Raw genomic sequence first — 20,212 nt, 5'->3', positions numbered from 1 at the left:
AATTAAAGAAAAATCTGCTGATGTGAATTTAAGGATTTATAGGTGTCTGATGAGAGTTCCAATAATTATCAATATGCATTTAGTGAAAACCTGGTTGTGCTGTCCAGCCTGGGAACTACTGGCCATATGTGGCTATTTGAAATGAACTTTGAGCACACACACACATACACATACGCAATGAACTTTAATTGAAATAAATGAAATGAAAGTCTCTTTTGTCACACCAGCTTCATTTCAAGTGCTCAGTAGCCACATATGGCTCGGAGAAGGCAATGGCACCCCACTCCAGTACTCTTGCCTGGAAAATCCCGTGGACAGTGGAGCCTGGTAGGCTGCAGTCCATGGGGTTGCTAAGAGTTGGACACGACTGAGCAACTTCCTTTTCACTTTTCACTTTCATGCATTGGAGAAGGAAATGGCAACCTACTCCAGTGTTCTTGCCTTGAGAGTCCCAGGGATGGGGGAGCCTGGTGGGCTGCTGTCTATGGGGTCGCACAGAGTCGGACATGACTGAAGTGACTTAAGAGCAGCAGCCACCTATGGCCAGTGGCTGCCATATTGGATATACAGATAGACCATATCCATCATTACAAAAAGTTCTGTTGGGTGGCACTGAGCCCTAAAGCATGAGTGCAGATGGACTGCACAGTGGATACTCTACACATACGGAAAGTTGTCAGCCTCTGGAAGGTGGGCACCATCTTGTTAAAGAGATGAATTGTGAAAAGTGATGTTCTGTATGACCATACTATCAAGGTGGAACAGGGGTGATAAGTCAAGGCCAAAGTGAGGCATGACATTCAAAGCTGAACAGTCCTGGTCAGGATGGTAGAACTTCGTCCATATACAACAAGCAAATCAAGGCTAAGAAACGAGTGATGCCGAGGTCTGTGGGAACAAAAGAATGAAAGAGAAAATGTGCACATGTGCTCAGTCACTCAGTCTTGTCCAACTCTTTGTGACCTCATAGACTGCAGCCCGCCAGGCTCCTCTGTCCATAGAATTTTCCAGGCAAGAATACCAGAGTGGGTTGCTATTTCTTACTCCAGGAGATTTTCCTGACCCAGGGATTGAACTCAGATCTCCTGCATGGGCAGGAGGATTCTTTACCACTAAGCCACCTGGGGAGTCATAAAGAGGAAACATATAAGCACAATTGTGAGGGGATCTAGAATTCTCAAGGAGTGTTCATTTATTGATACTGTAGCAAATTACTACAAACTTTCTCACTTAAAACAATACAAATTTATTATTACAGTTCTGGAGGTCCGAAGTTTCACTAGGCTATAATGAAGCTGTTTCTTATGGAGCCTTTAGCTTTCTTGCCTTTCCTAGCTTCTAGAAGCCACTTGCATAGCTTGACTGTTTGGCCCCTTCCTCCATCTTCAAAGCCAGCAGCACAGCATCTTTAAACCTCTGACTCTTATCCTTATTTCCATCATCAAATCTCCTTCTCTGATGCTCACTTATAAGGACTCTTCTGATTACATTGCACCCACCAGATAATCTGGGATCACTCCCCATCTGAAGGTCCATGGCCTTAATAACATCTGCAAAGTCCTTTTTGCCATGTGAGGTAACATATCCACAGCTTTGAGGGGAGCATTATTCTACCCACTGTAAGTGTGAAAACACCAAAGGGTCTGCATGGAGCCCTGTGACCTCACAGATATTTATAATTTAGAGGTTGCCAAGTTTCAAGCCACAAGAAGCAATTTATTAATTTATATTCCACCTACTTCCAGAAATGAGTTAAATTTATAAAAACATATACATACAAGATAGAGCTTCAAATGTAAATAAGATGAAAAGAAAGAGATGGACTAAGTAACTACGATGGGAAGAATGAGATTAAGAAATACGCTCTGTATTGACCTCATTTCCTCCCTTGTGTGAATCTTAAAGGCAGAAGACTTTGAATGTAGCCTCTAAGAGTATGTTCTAAATGTTACCAAGTGATTCAGACAAGGGGCATAACCAGAAATTCCAAATAATCACACCCTGAAGGTAAAAATATAAAGATGGGAACTGTGGGCATAGAGCAGGCTATTTCTTCAGTGTAGCAGAATGGAATGACACCTCCTTTTCCTTTAAGATTTGGGAAGGTAGAGCCTCAGTAAGAAGTCATACAACCTGTAGGGCTTCTGACAGTTCAAGTCTATTTCAGATGCTGACCTCAGGATATGTAGAACTTAGAGTTCATCAAGCTTTTATACCCTAAGAAGTTGTTTATTAATTTATGTCCCCCAGTTCCAAAACTGGGTTAGCTGATTATGACAATGTGTATAACATATATTTTATGTATGGCATTAAATATAATTTGACTAAAGGAGAATCAGGAAAAATAATACATTAAGGGAAGGAATGAGGCTTAAAAAACATGCTATATGGTGACTTAATCCTATTTTGAGGATTGAAGATACGGTCCTAACCCAATCATTTATACAGTTGGCAATGTTTTTGAGATGGAAAACAAAAGATGTCACTGAGAAAAGCTCTAGTTAGTCTTGCTACTAAAGCAAGACAGGAAATTCCTCCTGGAGTTTTCACAAAAAGGACATACTGAATGATGTCCTCAATAACGTCCTATACTTGGATGTTAGAGTTTTTAAAGACTTTTTCTAATAATGACCCTTTATTTAGGCTTTTGAAATCTTCAAAGCATAATTCATTAAAAAACCGATTTTTCACAGATTCCATAAAGTGAAATCTGTGTGCCTGGCTTCTTTCTGATGTTCCTGAGTCAGGAGGATAGTTAAGAACACCTAGAAAAACAAATTAACACTGAGCCTTCAGTTTTGAATGTTTCTTTCTATTGGACTTTTGAGTAAGTGCTGGACCCACATGGATGTGACATCATATTCTCCAGCTAATACCTGGGGTGTATTATTTCATGTTACCAACTCAATATAAAGACAATCTCGCCAGGCCTGAATAGTGCATTCCACTTCTGTCTGCAAGAAAGCTGCGACAGTCCCATTGACACAGCTTCTCAGAATATAACTAAAACTCTTCTCCAGGCCATGGGAAACCATCAGACAACTGAGAACTTAAAAAGTATAGCATGTCAAAGAGATCTGCCCTGCCGGACACCCCTTAGTGCCCTTGAGACAGACTGTATCAGTCAACACACTTGCATCTATTTCGCACTGGAGTCAATGGATAATCCAGATGGTGAAGATAGCTAATGAATGAGAGGAGCAGTGCTTTGAGATGTGGCTATCCCAGATCCCCCTGTGAAGCCGCTCAACCCCTCAGCACCTCATGTTGGATGATAGTTTAGAGTCAATTGCATATTGCTGAAAACAAACCCATCTTTCCACTCAATATAAAGAGAGCCTCACCAGTATAAAGAGAGCTTCCCCTCTCTTCTCCTTCCCATCCTGTTTCCTCTCCTCCCCCACTTCTCTTTCTTCTTCTCTTGGCCCTCCCTTTTTCCATTTGCTCAGCACACTGACAATCAATGAACACTTAGGAGTCCTGAAGGCCAAGACATTATTCCAAATAGTTTTCAAAGGGAACTACTTTAAAAAGTGCTGCTTCAGGAGTACACTTCAAGGTGGGCCATGGTGTGCCCTATACAGTCAGAACAAATTTTTAACTCAAGTATATCAATAACTTCAGATATGCAGATGACACCACCCTTATGGCAGAAAGTGAGGAGGAATTAAATAGCCTCTTGATGAAGGTGAAAGAGGAGAGTGAAAAAGTTGGCTTAAAACTCAACATTCAGAAAACGAAGATCATGGCATCTGGGCCCACCACTTCATGGGAAATAGATGGGGAAACAGTGGGAACAGTGTCAGACTTTATTTTTGGGGGCTCCAAAATCACCACAGATGGTGACTGCAGCCATGAAATTCAAAGATGCTTACTCCTTGGAAGGAAAGTTATGACCAACCTAGATAGCATATTCAAAAGCAGAGACATTACTTTGCCAACAAAGTTCCATCTAGTCAAGGCTATGGTTTTTCCTGTGGTCATGTATGGATGTGAGAGTTGGACTGTGAAGAAGGCTGAGCACCAAAGAATTGATGCTTTTGAACTGTGGTGTTGGAGAAGACTCTTGAGAGTCCCTTGGACTGCAAGGAGATCCAACCAGTCCATTCTGAAGGAGATCAGCCCTGGGATTTCTTTGGAAGGACTGATGCTAAAGCTGAAAGTCCAGTACTTTGGCCACCTCATGTGAAGAGTTGACTCATTGGAAAAGACTCTGATACTGGGAGGGATTGGGGGCAGGAGGAGAAGGGGACGAGAGAGGTTGAGATGGCTGGATGGCATCACTGACTCGATGGACGTGAGTCTGAGTGAACTCCGGGAGTTGGTGATGGACAGGGAGGCCTGGTGTGCTGCGATTCATGGGGTCGCAAAGAGTCGGACACGACTGAGCCACTGAACTGAACTGAACTGAGTCAGGGAAAGGAGAGGATGCAGAGCCAAAAAACCATCTGAGGTCAGGTTAAAAAAGCTCATCAAGATTAGAAGACCCCCTGAGGTGAGACTAAAGGAGAGCAAGCCTTGCACACTCTGATGAGATGGCTGGATGGCATCACTGACTCGATGGACGTGAGTCTGAGTAAACTCCAGGAGTTGGTGATGGACAGGGAGGCCTGGCGTGCTGCGATTCATGGGGTCGCAAAGAGTCGGACACGACTGAGCGACTGAACTGAACTGAACTGAACTGATATAAGGTAACACATCGCATCCCATATTTTATCTCCCTAGTGATCTATACATGAAATGCAAGGAAGAGCAGCCAGATTATGAAGCTCAGCAATGTCTCAGTGAATATGTCCTTGTTCTGAAATATTTCACTGCTGTAACAAAAGGGCAGCACAGTAGAGCTACCTGGATGGGGTTCATGCCAGGCTAGACATCAGATGACTTCAATTGTCCACAAACACCAGGGCTTCGAACACTGACCTATGTGGCCAAGGACACCGATCTGTGTCCCCTTGTTCAGGCCAGCTAATGACCTTTAATGCAGTCATGAGCCTGCCTTTATCCCCAACCCCCAGAGCCTGGAAACAGTGTAAGCACTGCACTGACCTTGGCTCGTAGAATGCTGCAGAGGGGCCTGTAAAATCTTTGAGTGCATATTTGGTTATCTTTCTTGATTCACAGGCCAGATAATACGATTTGTGAACTCAGAGGATCATGGAAAGAGAAAACTGAGGAAGTGCAGAGGTGAGTTTGTCAGGAGAAGCGAGTAGTCTTTGTTATGCATCAAGTGAGAGAAACACCTCAAGTTCTGAGTGCGAAGGACAGACCTTGCTGGCAAGGGGGCCTAAGCCAGCCCAACACTTGAGGGATCTTTTCAGAAAGTTTCAGCCTTCCCTATAGTCCCTGGGAGAATCTTTTCTACTACTTCTCCTCTCCTGAGCAATTTAAGAACAACATATTCACTTGATTTATAATGTGAGGGCCTGGTGAAACTGGGGATGAAGTGTCTTGAGGGAAAGAAAATAATGTTTTTCAAGTGCCTTGACTAATACGTTCAGACTTGGTTTAGACGGGTGTGTGTAATTTGTTTGCTTCCATCCCGAGATCACAATAGTGTCTCTGTCTTGTGGGCAGTACAGTGGGGCAGGAGGAGAGCCCGAGCATAAAGCATGCAATGCTGATTCCTCAGGACAGACATTCTCAACTGGGGAAGAAGCAGTGGCTGGGTTGGGTCCATCTGCTGTGTGGATGGCACTCGGTGGCCTTGCAGCCCTGGCCAGGACACACACGTGCAATCCCAGTGCACTGTTGGGTTGCTTGTTCTGGCAGGGGGCAAAAGGGTGTTTGTATTTTATGACCACTGAGATAAGTCATTACTCAGTTCACCCTAAAGGGGAGAAAAGTCCCTTCATTCCTTCTGTGTTCTTGGACCTATTTAAGACCTAGAACAGCAGAACCATTCACTTCCCTGGGGCAGGGAGAAACTGCTTTCTTCTCATCTTGCAGATTTTAGCCTAAATGTCATTTTCTGAAAGGCTCCTTCTCTGATTCCCAGCAAGTGAAGCCCCTCCCCTCACTCCCACGTAAATTTCAGTGACAGCTTTTCCTGCCTCACAGAGGAGGGGCAGCCCACTGTCAGGCTGGGAAATGCAGATCCTGGAGGTGAGCTCTCTGGGCTGAATTTCCAGCTCTCCCAAGGCCTGTGCATCTTTGAAAAAGTTACTGCATTGTTTTATGCTTTCTATTATAGAAAGATGTAGTATTAAGTTAAAATTCCTTTCTCACACGATATACAAAGATCAATGATTAAAGACTTCCATGTGTAGTATAACAATCATTATAAAATTTTGGAGAATATCATCATGACCTTGGGGTTAAGGAGGGATTTCTTTAGCAATAAAAAAAATACTTTTCATAAAAGAAATGATAAATGCATAAAAATTCTGTGTAATAAAACTCATCAGAAACCCAAGGAAAATTTTGCTTTCATGGAAAAGATATTTGCAACCACATAGCTGATAAAGAATAAGTATTTGACATATAAAGTGGTTAACAAACAGAAGTTTAGCATCATTAGTTATTAGAGAAATGCAAATTAGTATCCCAATAAGTAACATTTCTTATACATCAATTGGCAAAGCTTAAAATCTCTAACAATACCAAATGTTGGAAGTATATGGAGAAATGAGGTTCTTAGACCCTATTAATGGGAATGTAGATTTATACAAGTATTTTGTAAAATAATTTGTAAATAAGGAGCACTGAGTTAATTAAAGTGGCTTCCCTCTGGAGAAGGTGAGAGGAGATGGGATGGGAAAAAGTCATACACCATAAACTTTGAATGTATTTGTAATATATTTGAAAATAAAAAAATGACATAATATCGGGATTTGCTAAACTGAGCCACCAGGGATACCAGTTCATTCTGTTTTTGTTCAACTGCTAAGTCATCAGACTCTTTGAGACCCAGTGGACTGCAGCACTTGGACGTGGGGTGTCCCCTTTTGGTGGGATCCAACACTCTCCTGTCAATGGTTGTTTAGCAGTGAGTTGTAACCCTGGAGTTCTCACAAGAGAAGATGAGTGCACGTCCTTCTACTCCGCCGTCATTCCTTCAAGGTTCAACTCAAAAGGCACCTCCTCCAGGCAGCTTCTTCAAAAGGCATCTCCCCCCAAACACACACTGAACACAGACTGTATAGTGAGATGGTTGCACAAGACTTATTCATGAAACCAGTGCTTTCTGCTGTTCCCAAGCTTGCAGCCAGGGCTAGGCCATGCAGGAGGGGTTTCCAAGTTTGGGGAAGTGACCAAGCACAAGACTCAGCATGGACATCACCAGACGGTTAACATTGAAATCAGATTGATTATATTCTTTGCAGCCAAAGATGGAGAGCTATATACAGTCAACAAAAACAAGATCAGAAGCGTACTGTGTCTCAGATCATGAACTCCTTATTGCCAAATTCAGACTTAAATTGAAGAAAGTAGGGAAAAACACTAGACCATTTAGTTCAGTTCAGTCACTCGGTCATGTCCGACTCTGTGACCCCATGGACTGCAGCAGACCAGGCCTCCCTGTCCATCACCAACTCCCAGAGTTTACCCAAACTCATGGCCATTGAGTCAGTGATGCCATCCAACCATCTCATCTTCTGTCATCCCCTTCTCCTCTTGCCTTCAATCATTCCCAGCATCAGGGTATTTTCAAATGAGTCAGTTCTTCACATCAGGTGGCCAAAGTATTGGAGTTTCAGCTTCAACATTAGTCCTTCCAATGAACACTCAGGACTGATCTCCCTTAGGATGCACTGGTTTGATCTCCTTGCAGTCCAAGGGACTTTCAAAAGTCTTCTCCAACACCACAGTTCAAAAGCATCAATTCTTTGGTGCTCAGCTTTCTTTATAGTCCAACTTTCCCATCCATACAGGACTACTGGAAAAACCATAGCCTTGACTAGACGGATCTTTGTTGGCAAAGTAATGTCTCTTCATTTTAATATGCTATGACCTAAGTCAAGTCTGTTACAATTATACAGTGGAAATGACACATAAATTCAAAGGATTAGATATAATAGAGTGCCTGAAGAACTATGGATGGAGGTTCATGACATTGTAAAGGAGGCAGTGATCAAGACCACACCCAAGGAAAAGATATGCAAAAAGGCAAAATGGTTGTCTGAGGAGGCCTTACAAATAGCTGAGAAAAGAAGAGAATGAAATGCAAAGGAGAAAAGAAAAGATATACCCATTTGGGTGCAGAATTCCAAAGAATTGCAAGGAGAGATAAGAAAGACTTCTTCAGTGATCAGTGCAAAGAAATAGAGGAAAACAATAGAATGGGAAAGACTAGGGACCTCTTCAAGAAAATTAGAGATACCACGGGAACATTTTATGCAAAGATGGGCAAATAAAGGACAGAAATGGTATGGACCTAACAGAAGCAGAAGACCTTGAGAAGAGGTGGCAAGAATACACAGCAGAACTATACAAAAAAGATCTTCATGACCCAGATAGCCACAATGGTGTGATCACTCACCTAGAGTCAGACGTCCTGGAATGCAAAGTCAAGTGGACCTTAGGAAGCATCACTACAAATAAAGCTAGTGGAGGTGATGGAATTCCAGTTGAGCTATTTAAAATCCTAAAAGATGATGCTATTAAAGTGCTGCACTCAATATGTCAGCAAATTTGGAAAATTCAGCAATGGCCACAGGACCGGAAAAGTCAGTTTTCGTTCCAATTCCAAAGAAAGGCAATGCCAAAGAATGTTCAAACTACAATACAATTGCAGTCATCTCACACACTAGCAAAGTAATGCTCAAAATTCTCCAAACCAGGCTTCAACAGTACATGAACCATGAACTTCCAGATGTTCAAGCTGGATTTAGAAAAGGCAGAGGAACCAGAGATCAAATTGCCAACATCTGATGGATTAGAAAAAACAAGAGAATTCCAGAAAAACATCTATTTCTGCTTTATTGACTATGCCAAAGCCTTTGACTGTGTAGATCACAACAAACTGTGGAAAATCCTTCAAGAGATGGGAATACTAGACTACCTTATCTGCCTCCTAAGAAGTCTGTATTCAGGTCAAGAAACAGCAGTTAGAACTGGACATGAAACAACAGACTGGTTCCAAATTGGGAAAGGAGTACATCAAAATTGTATATTGTCACCCTGCTTATTGAAATTACATGCACAGTACATCATGCAAAATGCCATGCTAGATGAAGCACAAGCTGGAATCAAGATTTCCAGGAGAAATATCAATAACCTCAGATATGCAGTTAACACCACTCTTGTGGCAGAAAGCAAAGAACTAAAGAGCCTCTTGATGAAAGTGAAAGAGAAGAGTGAAAAAGCTGGCTTAAAACTCAACATTCAAAAAACTGAGATCATGGCATCCAGTCCCATTACTTCATGGCAAATAGATGGGGAAACAATGGAAACAGGGACAGACTTTCTTTTCTTGGGCTCCAAAATCACTGCAGATGGTGACTCCAGCCATGAAATTAAAAGACACTTGCTCCTTAGAAGAAAAGCTATGACCAACCTAGACAGCATATTAAAAAGCATTACTTCGCCAACATTGAGACATTTACTTTGAGTCATTACTTTGCCAACAAAGGTCCATCTAGTCAAAGCTATGATTTTTCCAGTAGTCATGTATGAATGAGAGAGTTGGACTATAAAGAAAGCTGAGCACTGAAGAATTGATGCTTTTAAACTGTGGTGTTGGAGAAGACTCTTCAGAGTCCCTTTCTGCAAGGAGATCAAACCAGTCAATTCTAAAGGAAATCAGTCCTGAATATTCATTGGAAGGACTGCTGCTAATGCTGAAACTCCAGTGCTTTGATCACCTGATATGAAGAAATGACTCACTGGAAAAGACCTTGATGCTGGGAAAGATTGAAGGTGAGGAGAGAAGGGGACGACAGAGGATGAGATAGTTGGATGGCATCACTAACTCAATGGGCGTGAGTTTGAGTAAACTCTGGGAGTTAGTAGTGGACAGGGAAGCCTGGTGTGCTGCAGTCCATGGGGTCGCAAAGAATTGGACATCAGTAAGCAACTAAACTGAAGTGAACTGGATTGCAGCATGGTTGGTATGGAGTTGGACCTGGGAATCTGCATTCCTAACAAGCTCCCAGGAAGCGCTGGTCCTGCCGATCCACTTTGAGAACCACTGGTCTAGCCCAAGTCTATCATTCTGGAGATAAGGATCTCATGATGAGAAAAGAGGAGTCGTTTCATTTTTTTTTTTTTTTTTCTCCAGAAAACCCTTTTGGGATACATGCTGTGTGCCAGCAACAGCACCAGGACTGATGATCAGATCTCAGCAAGATAGCCATGCTCTCTGCAATCCTGATGATTTTGCTCAGTTGAGAAGGAGGGAGAGGTGGTGATCGAAAAGTAAACAAATAAATATACAAGATAACTTCAGACAGCGGCAAGTTCTGAGAAGAGAATCAAGTAGGGTGATATCAAAGGGAGAGTTGAGAGGGTAGGGGTATTGTTATGTGAATGGTCATCTCAGGTCTCTTTGAGGAGGTGACATGTAAGCTGAGTTGGAAGGATTAGAAAGAAGATCTGGGGGAAGTAAGTTCCAAGCAGAAGATAGAGAAAGTTCGAAGCCTGAGGCAAGAGAGAAATAATGAAACCCCAGGGATTAGCAAACATGTGAAAAGAAGTTTAACACCTTTGGTTATTAGAGAAATAACTCATGGCTTATTAGTAACTAACCACTTAACTGATATTAGAGAATCTCACTGTGGACATATCATAGCAACCAAAAGGCAGAGTAGGCTGTGAAGTCAGAGAGGTAGGTGAGGAACAAGGAAATGGGTGTTGATTTTCTTCTCCATGGTGGCCCTGGAAAATCTGACTTCCAAGGTTATAGGTTTGCCTCTCAATCAATCATGGTGCCCAGTTCCTCTCACCAACCCACACTGCATGGCAAAAAACACAAATTAAATGCAGACCAAAAAGAACCACAGCAACCCCTTCTCCAAACTTAATGTCAGTGTATTGTCCTTCTTGTGATCTGATACAGTAAATCAAATACATTTTTAAAGAGAATCCCTTAGTGCTTATTCACTCAGTCATGTCCAACTCTTTGTGACTTCATGGACTGTAGCTCTCCAGGTTCCTCTGTCCGTGGAATTTTTCAGGCAAGAATATTGGAGTTTGGGGTTGTAATTTCCTCCTCCAGGGGATCTTCCCACTCCAGGGATTGAACCTGCATCTCCTGTGTCTCCTGCATTGCAGGCAGATTCTTTACCCACTGAGCTATCCCTTCTGTATCTAAAACATTTTCAGGAGAGTGTCAGAACAATGGCCAGAGATATTAAATTGAAAATAAAATATATGTTTCTCCTGTGTAAGGGTGTTTTCTCTCTCTTGAGAACTAAGGAAACAAATTGTATCTCTTGCTAGTCAAAAATAACAGGTGTACAATGACTCAGTCTTCTATAGATCATCAAAATGTCAAATGTGAATTTTATTGAAAAATTTCTACTTACCTTCATGCATGCATTAAGCCTCTACTTTCCTTAGGATTTGCATCTTTAACTGACAGATATGTGTCATACTCCGTTTTCTCCTGAGAATATGAAGATATGATTCAAACCACAGTCTTAGCCAATTAGATATTTTAAACTGGTTATCAATGTCTTTCATGAGTAAATTTCTCTTTGATTTCTATGTTTTTATTTTGCAACTAATATTATTGACCCAAAGAAGATGCTTGAAAAGTGTTTAATGGTTATATCAGTGGTTGAATCTGTTTCAGGGGTTGTATTTTTATTAATTGTTCTTATTAAAATTTAAGTTATTCAGTCAACATTCTTGTTTACTGGTCATCAACTATATCTCAAATCTATTGAAATATAGCAGCAAAATGAATAAAACCATTGTTATGGAGTTCACTTTCTAGCTAAGATAGCATAATGAACAAATAAATCTATTATATCATGTGGTGGTGAGTATGAAAGGAAAATAAAGCAGACAGAAAATAAAGTAGACAAAAATATAAGGGAGTGTGTGTGATGAATCACAAGCTGGAATCAAGATAGCTGGAAGAAATAACAGCTTCAGATATGCAGATGATATAGTCTAATGGCAGAAAATGAAGAGGAACTAAAAAGCCTCTTGATGAGGGTGAAAGAGGAGAGTGAAAAAGCTAACTTGAAAGTCAACATTCAGAAAACTAAAATCATGGCATCCAGTCACATTGCTTCATGGCAAATAGAAGGAGAAAAAGTCGAAGAAGTGACAGATTTTATTTTCCTGGGCTCCAAAGTCACTATGGACAGCGACTGCAGCCATGAAATTAAAGGATGTTTGCTTCTTAGAAGGAAAGCTATGACAAACTTAGACAGCATGTTAAAAAGCAGAAATAGCACTTTGTCAGCAAAGGACAACATAGTCAAAGCTATGGTTTTTCTAGTAGTCAAGTACAATGTGAGAGCTGGACTATATAGAAGGCTGAACCTGAAGAATTGTTTTCTTCAAGGTTGAAGAATTGATGCTTTCGAATTGTGGCACTGGAGAAGACTCTTGAGAGTCCCTTGGACAGCAAGGAGATCAAACCAGTCGTAAGGAAAATCAATCCTGAATATTCATTGGAAGGACTGTTGCTGAAGTTGAAGCTCCAATGCTTTGGCTACCTGATGCTAAGAGCTAATTCATTGTAGAAGACAATGAATTTGGGAAAGATGGATGGCAAAAGTAGAAAGGAGTGGCAGAGGATGAGATGATTAGTTAGCATCACCAACTCAATGGACATGAATTTGAGGCAATTCCAGGAGATAGTAGAGGACAGAGGAGCCTGGCATGCTGTAGTCTACAGGGCTGCAAAGAGTCGGACACAACTTAGTGACTGAACAACAACACCATGGAACTACTTTCAGTAGCACAGAGAGGAAAGTTCTTGTTCTTGACTAATTTGACATTTGAGCAAGGTTCTGAATGAAGTTATATGGACAGATATCTGGGAGAAGGAAGAATGAATGTCCCAAGGCTAGCCAGATTGGCTGGAGGTGAGTGAGTGAGGGGAGAGCCATGGGGAACCAGATAGAGAAGCAGTAGGAAGTCAGATCAGATAGGGCTGTATAAACTATGGTGAAAAGTTTGGATTTTATTCTGAGACAGATAGAGCTCTTAGTAGATTTTGGTCAAAGAAATAATATGTCCAACTTAGATCTTTTAAAAATTATCATTCTATGTATTTTTTAAATTTACTTTTTAATCGATATATGGTATTATAAGTTATAGGTGTTATAATGTTTCACAATTTTTAAAGGTTATGCTTAATTTATAGTTGTTATACAATATTGGTTATATTCCCCATGTTGTACAATGTATCCTTGGGGCTTATTTGATGCACAATAGTTTTTTCCTCTAATCTCCTGACCCTGGATTGCCCCACCCTCCAACCCACTCACTGGTAACCACTAGTTTGCTCTCTGTATCTGTGAGCCTGCTTCTTTTTTGTTATACTTACTAGTTTGTTGTATTTTTTAGATTTTACACAGAAGTGTTGTCATACATTGTTTCTCTTTCCCTGTCTGACTTATTTCACCTAGCATAATAGCCAAGTCCATCCACGTTCCTGTCAATAGTGAAATTTCCTTCTTTTTATGGCTGAGTAATATTCCACTGTATATACACACCACATCTTCTTTACCCATTCATCTGTTGATGGACAGTTAGGTTGCTTTCATATATTGGCAATTGCAAATAATGCAGCTGTGAACACTGGGGTGCATGTATCTTATCAAATTCATGTGTTTTTTCAGATATATTCCCAGGAGTGAAATTGCTGCGGCCACTGTGGAAAACGGACACTTCTCAAAACTAAAAGTAGAATTACTTAAAAGCACTTTCTTATCTGTGTTAAAAAAAAGACACACATATTGAAAGGGAAGCAAAAGGATAAAGTCAGGGAGAAGATTGGGATAAAGTCAGGGATAAAGTCATTAGAAAGTTGCTGCAATTATCTTGGCAAGAGATGAAAGAAGCAGAAGAACAGGGTTGAGAGGTGGCCAAATTCTGGATGCGTTCTAAAGATGGAGCCATGAGTATTTGATAATATATTGGATGATGAATCTGAGAGAAAATTGTCAAGGAAAGAAAATTTCAAGGACTTGGTTTTCAGCAATTAGAAAGATAGAGTTTCACTTACCTAGATGAAGAAGCAAGGGAAATGGAGAAAATAGCAAATTTGGGTGCATAAAAAAGAGTTAGATAGATATCTAAGAAGGCAGGAAAATAAGTCTGGAGCTCAGGGGAATGACGCAGGCTGCAGATAGATATTTAAGAGCCATCAGAGTATAAGTGGTGTTTACTAGAAGAGATTATGTAGTGAGTGTAGAGTAGAGGCAGTTTGAGGACTGGACTCTGGAACACTCCAACATTTGCATTAGGGTAATGAGAAGAACTCAGTAAACAATATAAGAAGGAAGAGGCAGTGATGTAAGAAGAAAACTAGATGTAAATGGTGCTCAAGTGGGCCTTAGGAAGCATCACTACGAACAAAGCTAGTGGAGGTGATGGAATTCCAGTTGAGCTATTTCAAATCCTGAAAGATGATGCTGTGAAAGTACTGCACTCAATAGGCCAGCAAACTTGGAAAACTCAGCAGTGGCTACAGGACTGGAAAAGGTCAGTTTTCATTCCAGTCCCAAAGAAGGACAATGCCAAAGAATGTTCAAACTACCACACAATTGCAGTCATCTCACACACTAGAAAGTAATGCTCAAAATTCTCCAAGCTGGCTGCAACAGTACGTGTACCGTGAACTTCCAGACGTTTAAGTTGGATTTAGAAAAGGCAGAGGAACCAGAGATCAAATTGCCAACATCTGATGAATCATAGAAAAAACAAGAGAATTCCAGAAAAACATCTACTTCTGCTTTATTGATTACACCAAAGCCTTGGACTGTATAGATGACAACAAACAGTGGAAAATTCTTAAAGAGATGGGAACACCAAACCACCCTACCTGCCTCATGGGAAATTTGTCTGCAGATCAAGAAGCAACAGTTAGAACTGGACATGGAACAACAGACTGGTTCCAAATAGGGAAGGGAGTATGTCAAAGCTGTATATTGTCACCTTGCTTATTTAACTTATATGCAGAGTACATCATGCGAAATGCCAGGCTGGATGAAGCACAGGCTAGAATCAAGATTGCCAGGAGAAATATCAATAACCTTAGATACACAGATGACACCACCCCTATGGCAGAAAGTGAACAGGAAATAAAGAGCCTTTTGATGAAAGTGAAAAAGGACAGTGAAAAAGCTGGCTTAAAACTCAGCATTCAAAAAACTAAGGTCATGGCATCTGGTCCCATCACTTGGTGGCAAATAGATGGGGAAACATTGGAAACAGGAACAGACTTTCTTTTCTTGGGCTCCAAAATCACTGCAGATGGTGACTCCAGCCATGAAATTAAAAGGCACTTGCTCCTTGGAAGAAAAGCTATGACCAATCTAAACAGTATATTACTCAGCCATTAAAAAGAATACATTTGAATCAATTCTAATGAGGTGGATGAAACTGGAGCCTATTATACAGAGTGAAGTAAGCCAGAAAGAAAAACACCAATACAGTATACTAATGCATATATATGGAATTTAGAAAGATGGTAACAATAACCCTGTGTACGAGACAGCAAAAGAGACACTGGTGTATAGAACAGTCTTATGGACTCTGTGGGAGAGGGAGAGGGTGGGAAGATTTGGGAGAATGGCATTGAAACATGTATAATATCATGTATGAAACGAGTCGCCAGTCCAGGTTCGATGCATGATACTGGATGCTTGGGGCTGGTGCACTGGGACAACCCAGAGGGATGGTATGGGGAGGGAGGAGGGAGGAGGGTTCAGGATGGGGAACAAATGTATACCTCTGGCAGATTCATTTCGATATTTGGCAAAACTAATACAATATTGTAAAGTTTAAAAATAAAATAAAAAATAAAAGCAGAGACATTCCTTTGCCAACAAAGGTTTATCTAGTCAAAGCTATGGTTTTTCCAGTAGTCATGTATGGATGTGAGAGTAGGACTATAAAGAAAGCTGAGCACCGAAGAATTGATGCTTTTGAACTGTGGTGTTGGAGAAGACTCTTGAAAGTCCCTTGGACTGCAAGGAGATCAAACCAGTCAATCCTAAAGGAAATCAGCCCTGAATATTCATTGGAAGGACTGGTGCTGAAGCTGAAACTCCAATACTTTGGTCACCTGATGTAAAGAACTGACTCATTGGAAAAGACCCTAATGATGGAAAATATTGAAGGTGGGAGGAGAAGGGGATGACAGAGGATGATGAGATGGTTGGATGGCATCACTGACTCCATGGACATGGGTTTGAGCAAGCTCCAGGATTTAGTGAAGGACAGGGAAGCCTGGCATGCTGCAGTCCATGGGGTTGGAAAGAGTCAGACATGACTGAGCAGCTGGACTGAAATGGTGCCCTGGGAGCCAAGTGAAAAAAAAAAAATTGCTTCCAGAAGAGAATAATCAACTGGAATAAATTCTGCTGATGGAACAAGAAAGAAGACTAAGAAATCAACATTGGATTGGACTGATAGGCATTTTCATGGAGTGCATAGAGACAAAAACATGATTAGAAAGTGCTCAAGAGAGAGTTATCAGGTCAATGAATTTAGAAAATTATTTGGAGAATCTTTGCTGAAATGGGGTAGAGAAATGTGGCAAGTAGTGGGTGGGGGAGGTGATGTCAGGAATTAATTACATGATGCTCCTTGGAATAATAAAAGTGATAAAGCAATGGACAGTTTTGAGAGAGGAGGGCAAAACTGTAGGAGCAAAGCTTTTGATGACTTTGGAGAGGATGAATTCAAGTGTCTGAGGGAGGAGTAGCTTTAAGAAGGTGCAGGGACAGTCACTCATAGGAACAGGAGGGGGATCAGGTATAGGGGTCCAGATGCAAGCAAGTTGGCAGATTTGGAGGTGGGAACTTTTTGAGTTTTTCTATTACTGATTCTAGTTTTTCTTGAAATAAGAAGGTCTTTACGTGAGAGAAAGGAATGGGGAATACATTTTGGTGGTTTAAGGATAGAAAAAATGAAAGTGAAAGTGATGTCCCTCAGTCATGTCCGACTCTTTGCAACCCCATGGACTGTAGCCTACCAGGCTCCTCTGTCCATGGGATTTTCCAGGCAAGGGTACTGGAGTGGGGTGCCATTTCCTTCTCCAGGGGATCTTCCCAACCCAGGGATCGAACCCGGGTCTCCCACATTGCAGGGAGATGCTTTACCATCTGAACCACCAGGGAAGCCTAAGGATAGAAAAGAAATTATGAAATAATAGATTTGAAGACTGATAGTGAGAATTGACCAGGGAAATGTGTAGAATTTCTGGTCAGCACTCGGGATCCATTGAGATTTGGTTGAGAATTTAGATCATGATCAGACAGTAGGCACAACTTAGCTGGATTCAGTCAGAAGGTGTGTAGATGAGGTTGGGGATGGAGGGAAAGCTCATAGGAGGTAGGAAGGAGGGAGACTAAGAAATGAAATTATTGAAAAATTCTCTACGTGGATATTAAAATCCTCAAGAATTGTATTAGAAGTAGCAGCAAAGAGAATGACAGTAAAACAAGAGAAAACTAAACTCTTCAAGAAGTGAAGGAGAGTGATCAGGGGGCGTGAAGATGTACATAGTCTTATGGCCTGAACTTCAGAGGGGCTGAGATGGTGGTAGGAGTTAGGATGGAAGGAGGATAAATGGCCCAGAAGACAAGGAACAAGGAGGACACAGGTGTTACCCCTCCCTCATCCAGTGGTATGTGGAGGATGGAGGGGTGGGGAATTTAAAAATTAATAAGTCAATAAAAAAAAATCACCACCTGAGAAGGTTGTGAGGGATGCAGTATCTTCAGAGGAGAACCATGTATCCATCATGTAAAGTCAATTCTCATTTTACTTGGTAGTGATGGCCTGTAAAGTTGCTGTGAACACTGAATTAGCAAATACCATTGCTCTTAGAAAAAATGCAAGTGCCTGGCTGCAAGTTTTTTTTATCAACTGCTCAATATATAACTGTGTTTTCTGTGTGTTTCTGTTTAAAGACACTGTATTTAATATATAGTGTGGTTTCATTCACATTAAAGTCATGGCCAACCACTCTGAACCTCATGCTGATTGAAGTTGATCTAATGCACATATATTCTCTGTAGGGCATGTAACAACCGCCTTGCTCTTAGGAACACCAGAAAGCACTTCATTGCTATGCTGGAACCATTTTAAACAATAGAATTATTGATACAAACCATAAAAATGTGAAAGAAAGTGGCACTAAATAGACCACAAAACAACACTTGCTTATAGTGTGAGAGCTGAAGCAAGAAGGCAGGATGTTGCCTTGTTTGACTCTGACCTCCCTATCTCTGTCATTTCCTGTGGTCTGGCCACCTGGCCTCCTTGCTGTTCAAACTCTCTAGTCCATTCCTACCTCAGGGGCTTTGCACTGGTCATCTTCCACATGAAACTCTATTTCCTGGGATATTCACACAGCTAACTCCCTCGCATTCTTAAGTCTGTGCTCCACTTTCTCAGGGAAGCCTACTGTGACCACCCTGTTTAATACTGTAACTAGTCCTTACCACTTCGTAGCCTTGTAGGATACTTGGTCCTGCCCCAAAGTTCATAAGACATTTTGGTCCACACCAAATTGTCCTGGATATTTGGCTCTTTTCAAAATGTCTGTAAGACATTTGATCTGTACCAGACAGTCCTTGATATTTGTCCCGTCCAAAACCATTTGTTGCTGTTTAGTTGCTAAGTCATGTCCAACTCTTTGTGACGCCATGGACTGTAGCCTGCCAGGCCTCTATCAGATTTCCCAGGCAAGAATACTGGGGTGGGTTGCATTTCCTTCCCCAGGGGATCTTCTTGACTCAGGGATTGAACCCATGTCCCCTGCATTGGCAGGTGGATTCCTTATTCCTGATTAGCCTGGAAAGCCCCTGGAACCATTTGGTATGGACACAATACATTCACGGACATCCATACATTTGGCATGGGCCAGACATCTTATCGACATCTTGGATAGGATAGAACAGAAATGCCTGTTAACGCTTCCCGGTAGTTCTGATCTCTTTTGCCTTGTTACACTTTTTCTTACAGTGCTTAAATGTTCTAACATACTCTGAGTGAGTGAGTGAAGTCACTCAGTCGTGTCCGACTCTTTGCGACCCCATGGACTGTAGCCTACCAGGCTCCTCCCTCCATGGGATTCTCCAGGCAAGGGTATTGGAGTGGGTTGCCATTTCCTTCTCCAGGGGATCTTCCTGACTCAGGGATTGAACCTGGGTTTCCCGCATTCCAGGCAGAAGCTTTAACCTCTGAGAGACCAGGGAAGCCTGACATACTAACAGACATAGTATGTCTAACATACTCTATAATTTACTAAATTGGGTTGGCCAAAAAAGTCTGTTTGGGTTTTTCTGTAAATGTTACCCGAACAAAGTTTTTGGCCAATCCAGTATTTATTGTTTATTGTTAATCTACCCCCAGTAGCCTATAACATCCATGGGGGGCAGAGATTGTATTTATTTTGTACACTGATCTACCTCAAGTATCTAAACTAGTGACTGCCACATAGTGCTCACTGAATATCTGTTGAGTGAATACTTTAATTGTTGTGGGACAGTAATCCATTCTGGAGTTATGAAAAGTACAAATGGCCTGCACATTTCAGAAATCTTTGTTCCTATCTTGGTGTTGTACAAATGAAACTTACCGCCTGGTAGGGACCTCTGTGAGGAGCAGTTTGACTGGGATGGGCATGTGGGGAATATCTGAGATGACAGCAATGTTTTCTGTTTTGATATGGGTGATATTTGGAAGAAAATTCATTGAGCTGAAAGATCTGTATATTTTAATATATTTAATACGACATGGAACAACAGATTGGTTCCAAATAGGAAAAGGAGTACGTCAAGGCTATATATTATCACCCTGCTTATTTAACTTATATGCAGAGTACATCATGAGAAACGCTGGACTGGAGGAAACACAAGCTAGAATCAAGATTGCCAGGAGAAATATCAATAACCTCAGATATGCGGATGACATCACCCTTATGGCAGAAAGTGAAGAGGAACTCAAAAGCCTCTTGATGAAAGTGAAAGTGGAGAGTGAAAAAGTTGGCTTAAAGCTCAACATTCAGAAAACGAAGATCATGGCATCTGGTCCCATCACTTCAGGGGAAATAGATGGGGAAACAGTGGAA

Source organism: Bos indicus x Bos taurus, chromosome 8 (assembly GCF_003369695.1).
Source record: "Bos indicus x Bos taurus breed Angus x Brahman F1 hybrid chromosome 8, Bos_hybrid_MaternalHap_v2.0, whole genome shotgun sequence".
Lineage (NCBI taxonomy): Eukaryota > Metazoa > Chordata > Mammalia > Artiodactyla > Bovidae > Bos > Bos indicus x Bos taurus.
Note: the sequence above shows the minus strand (reverse complement) of the source record.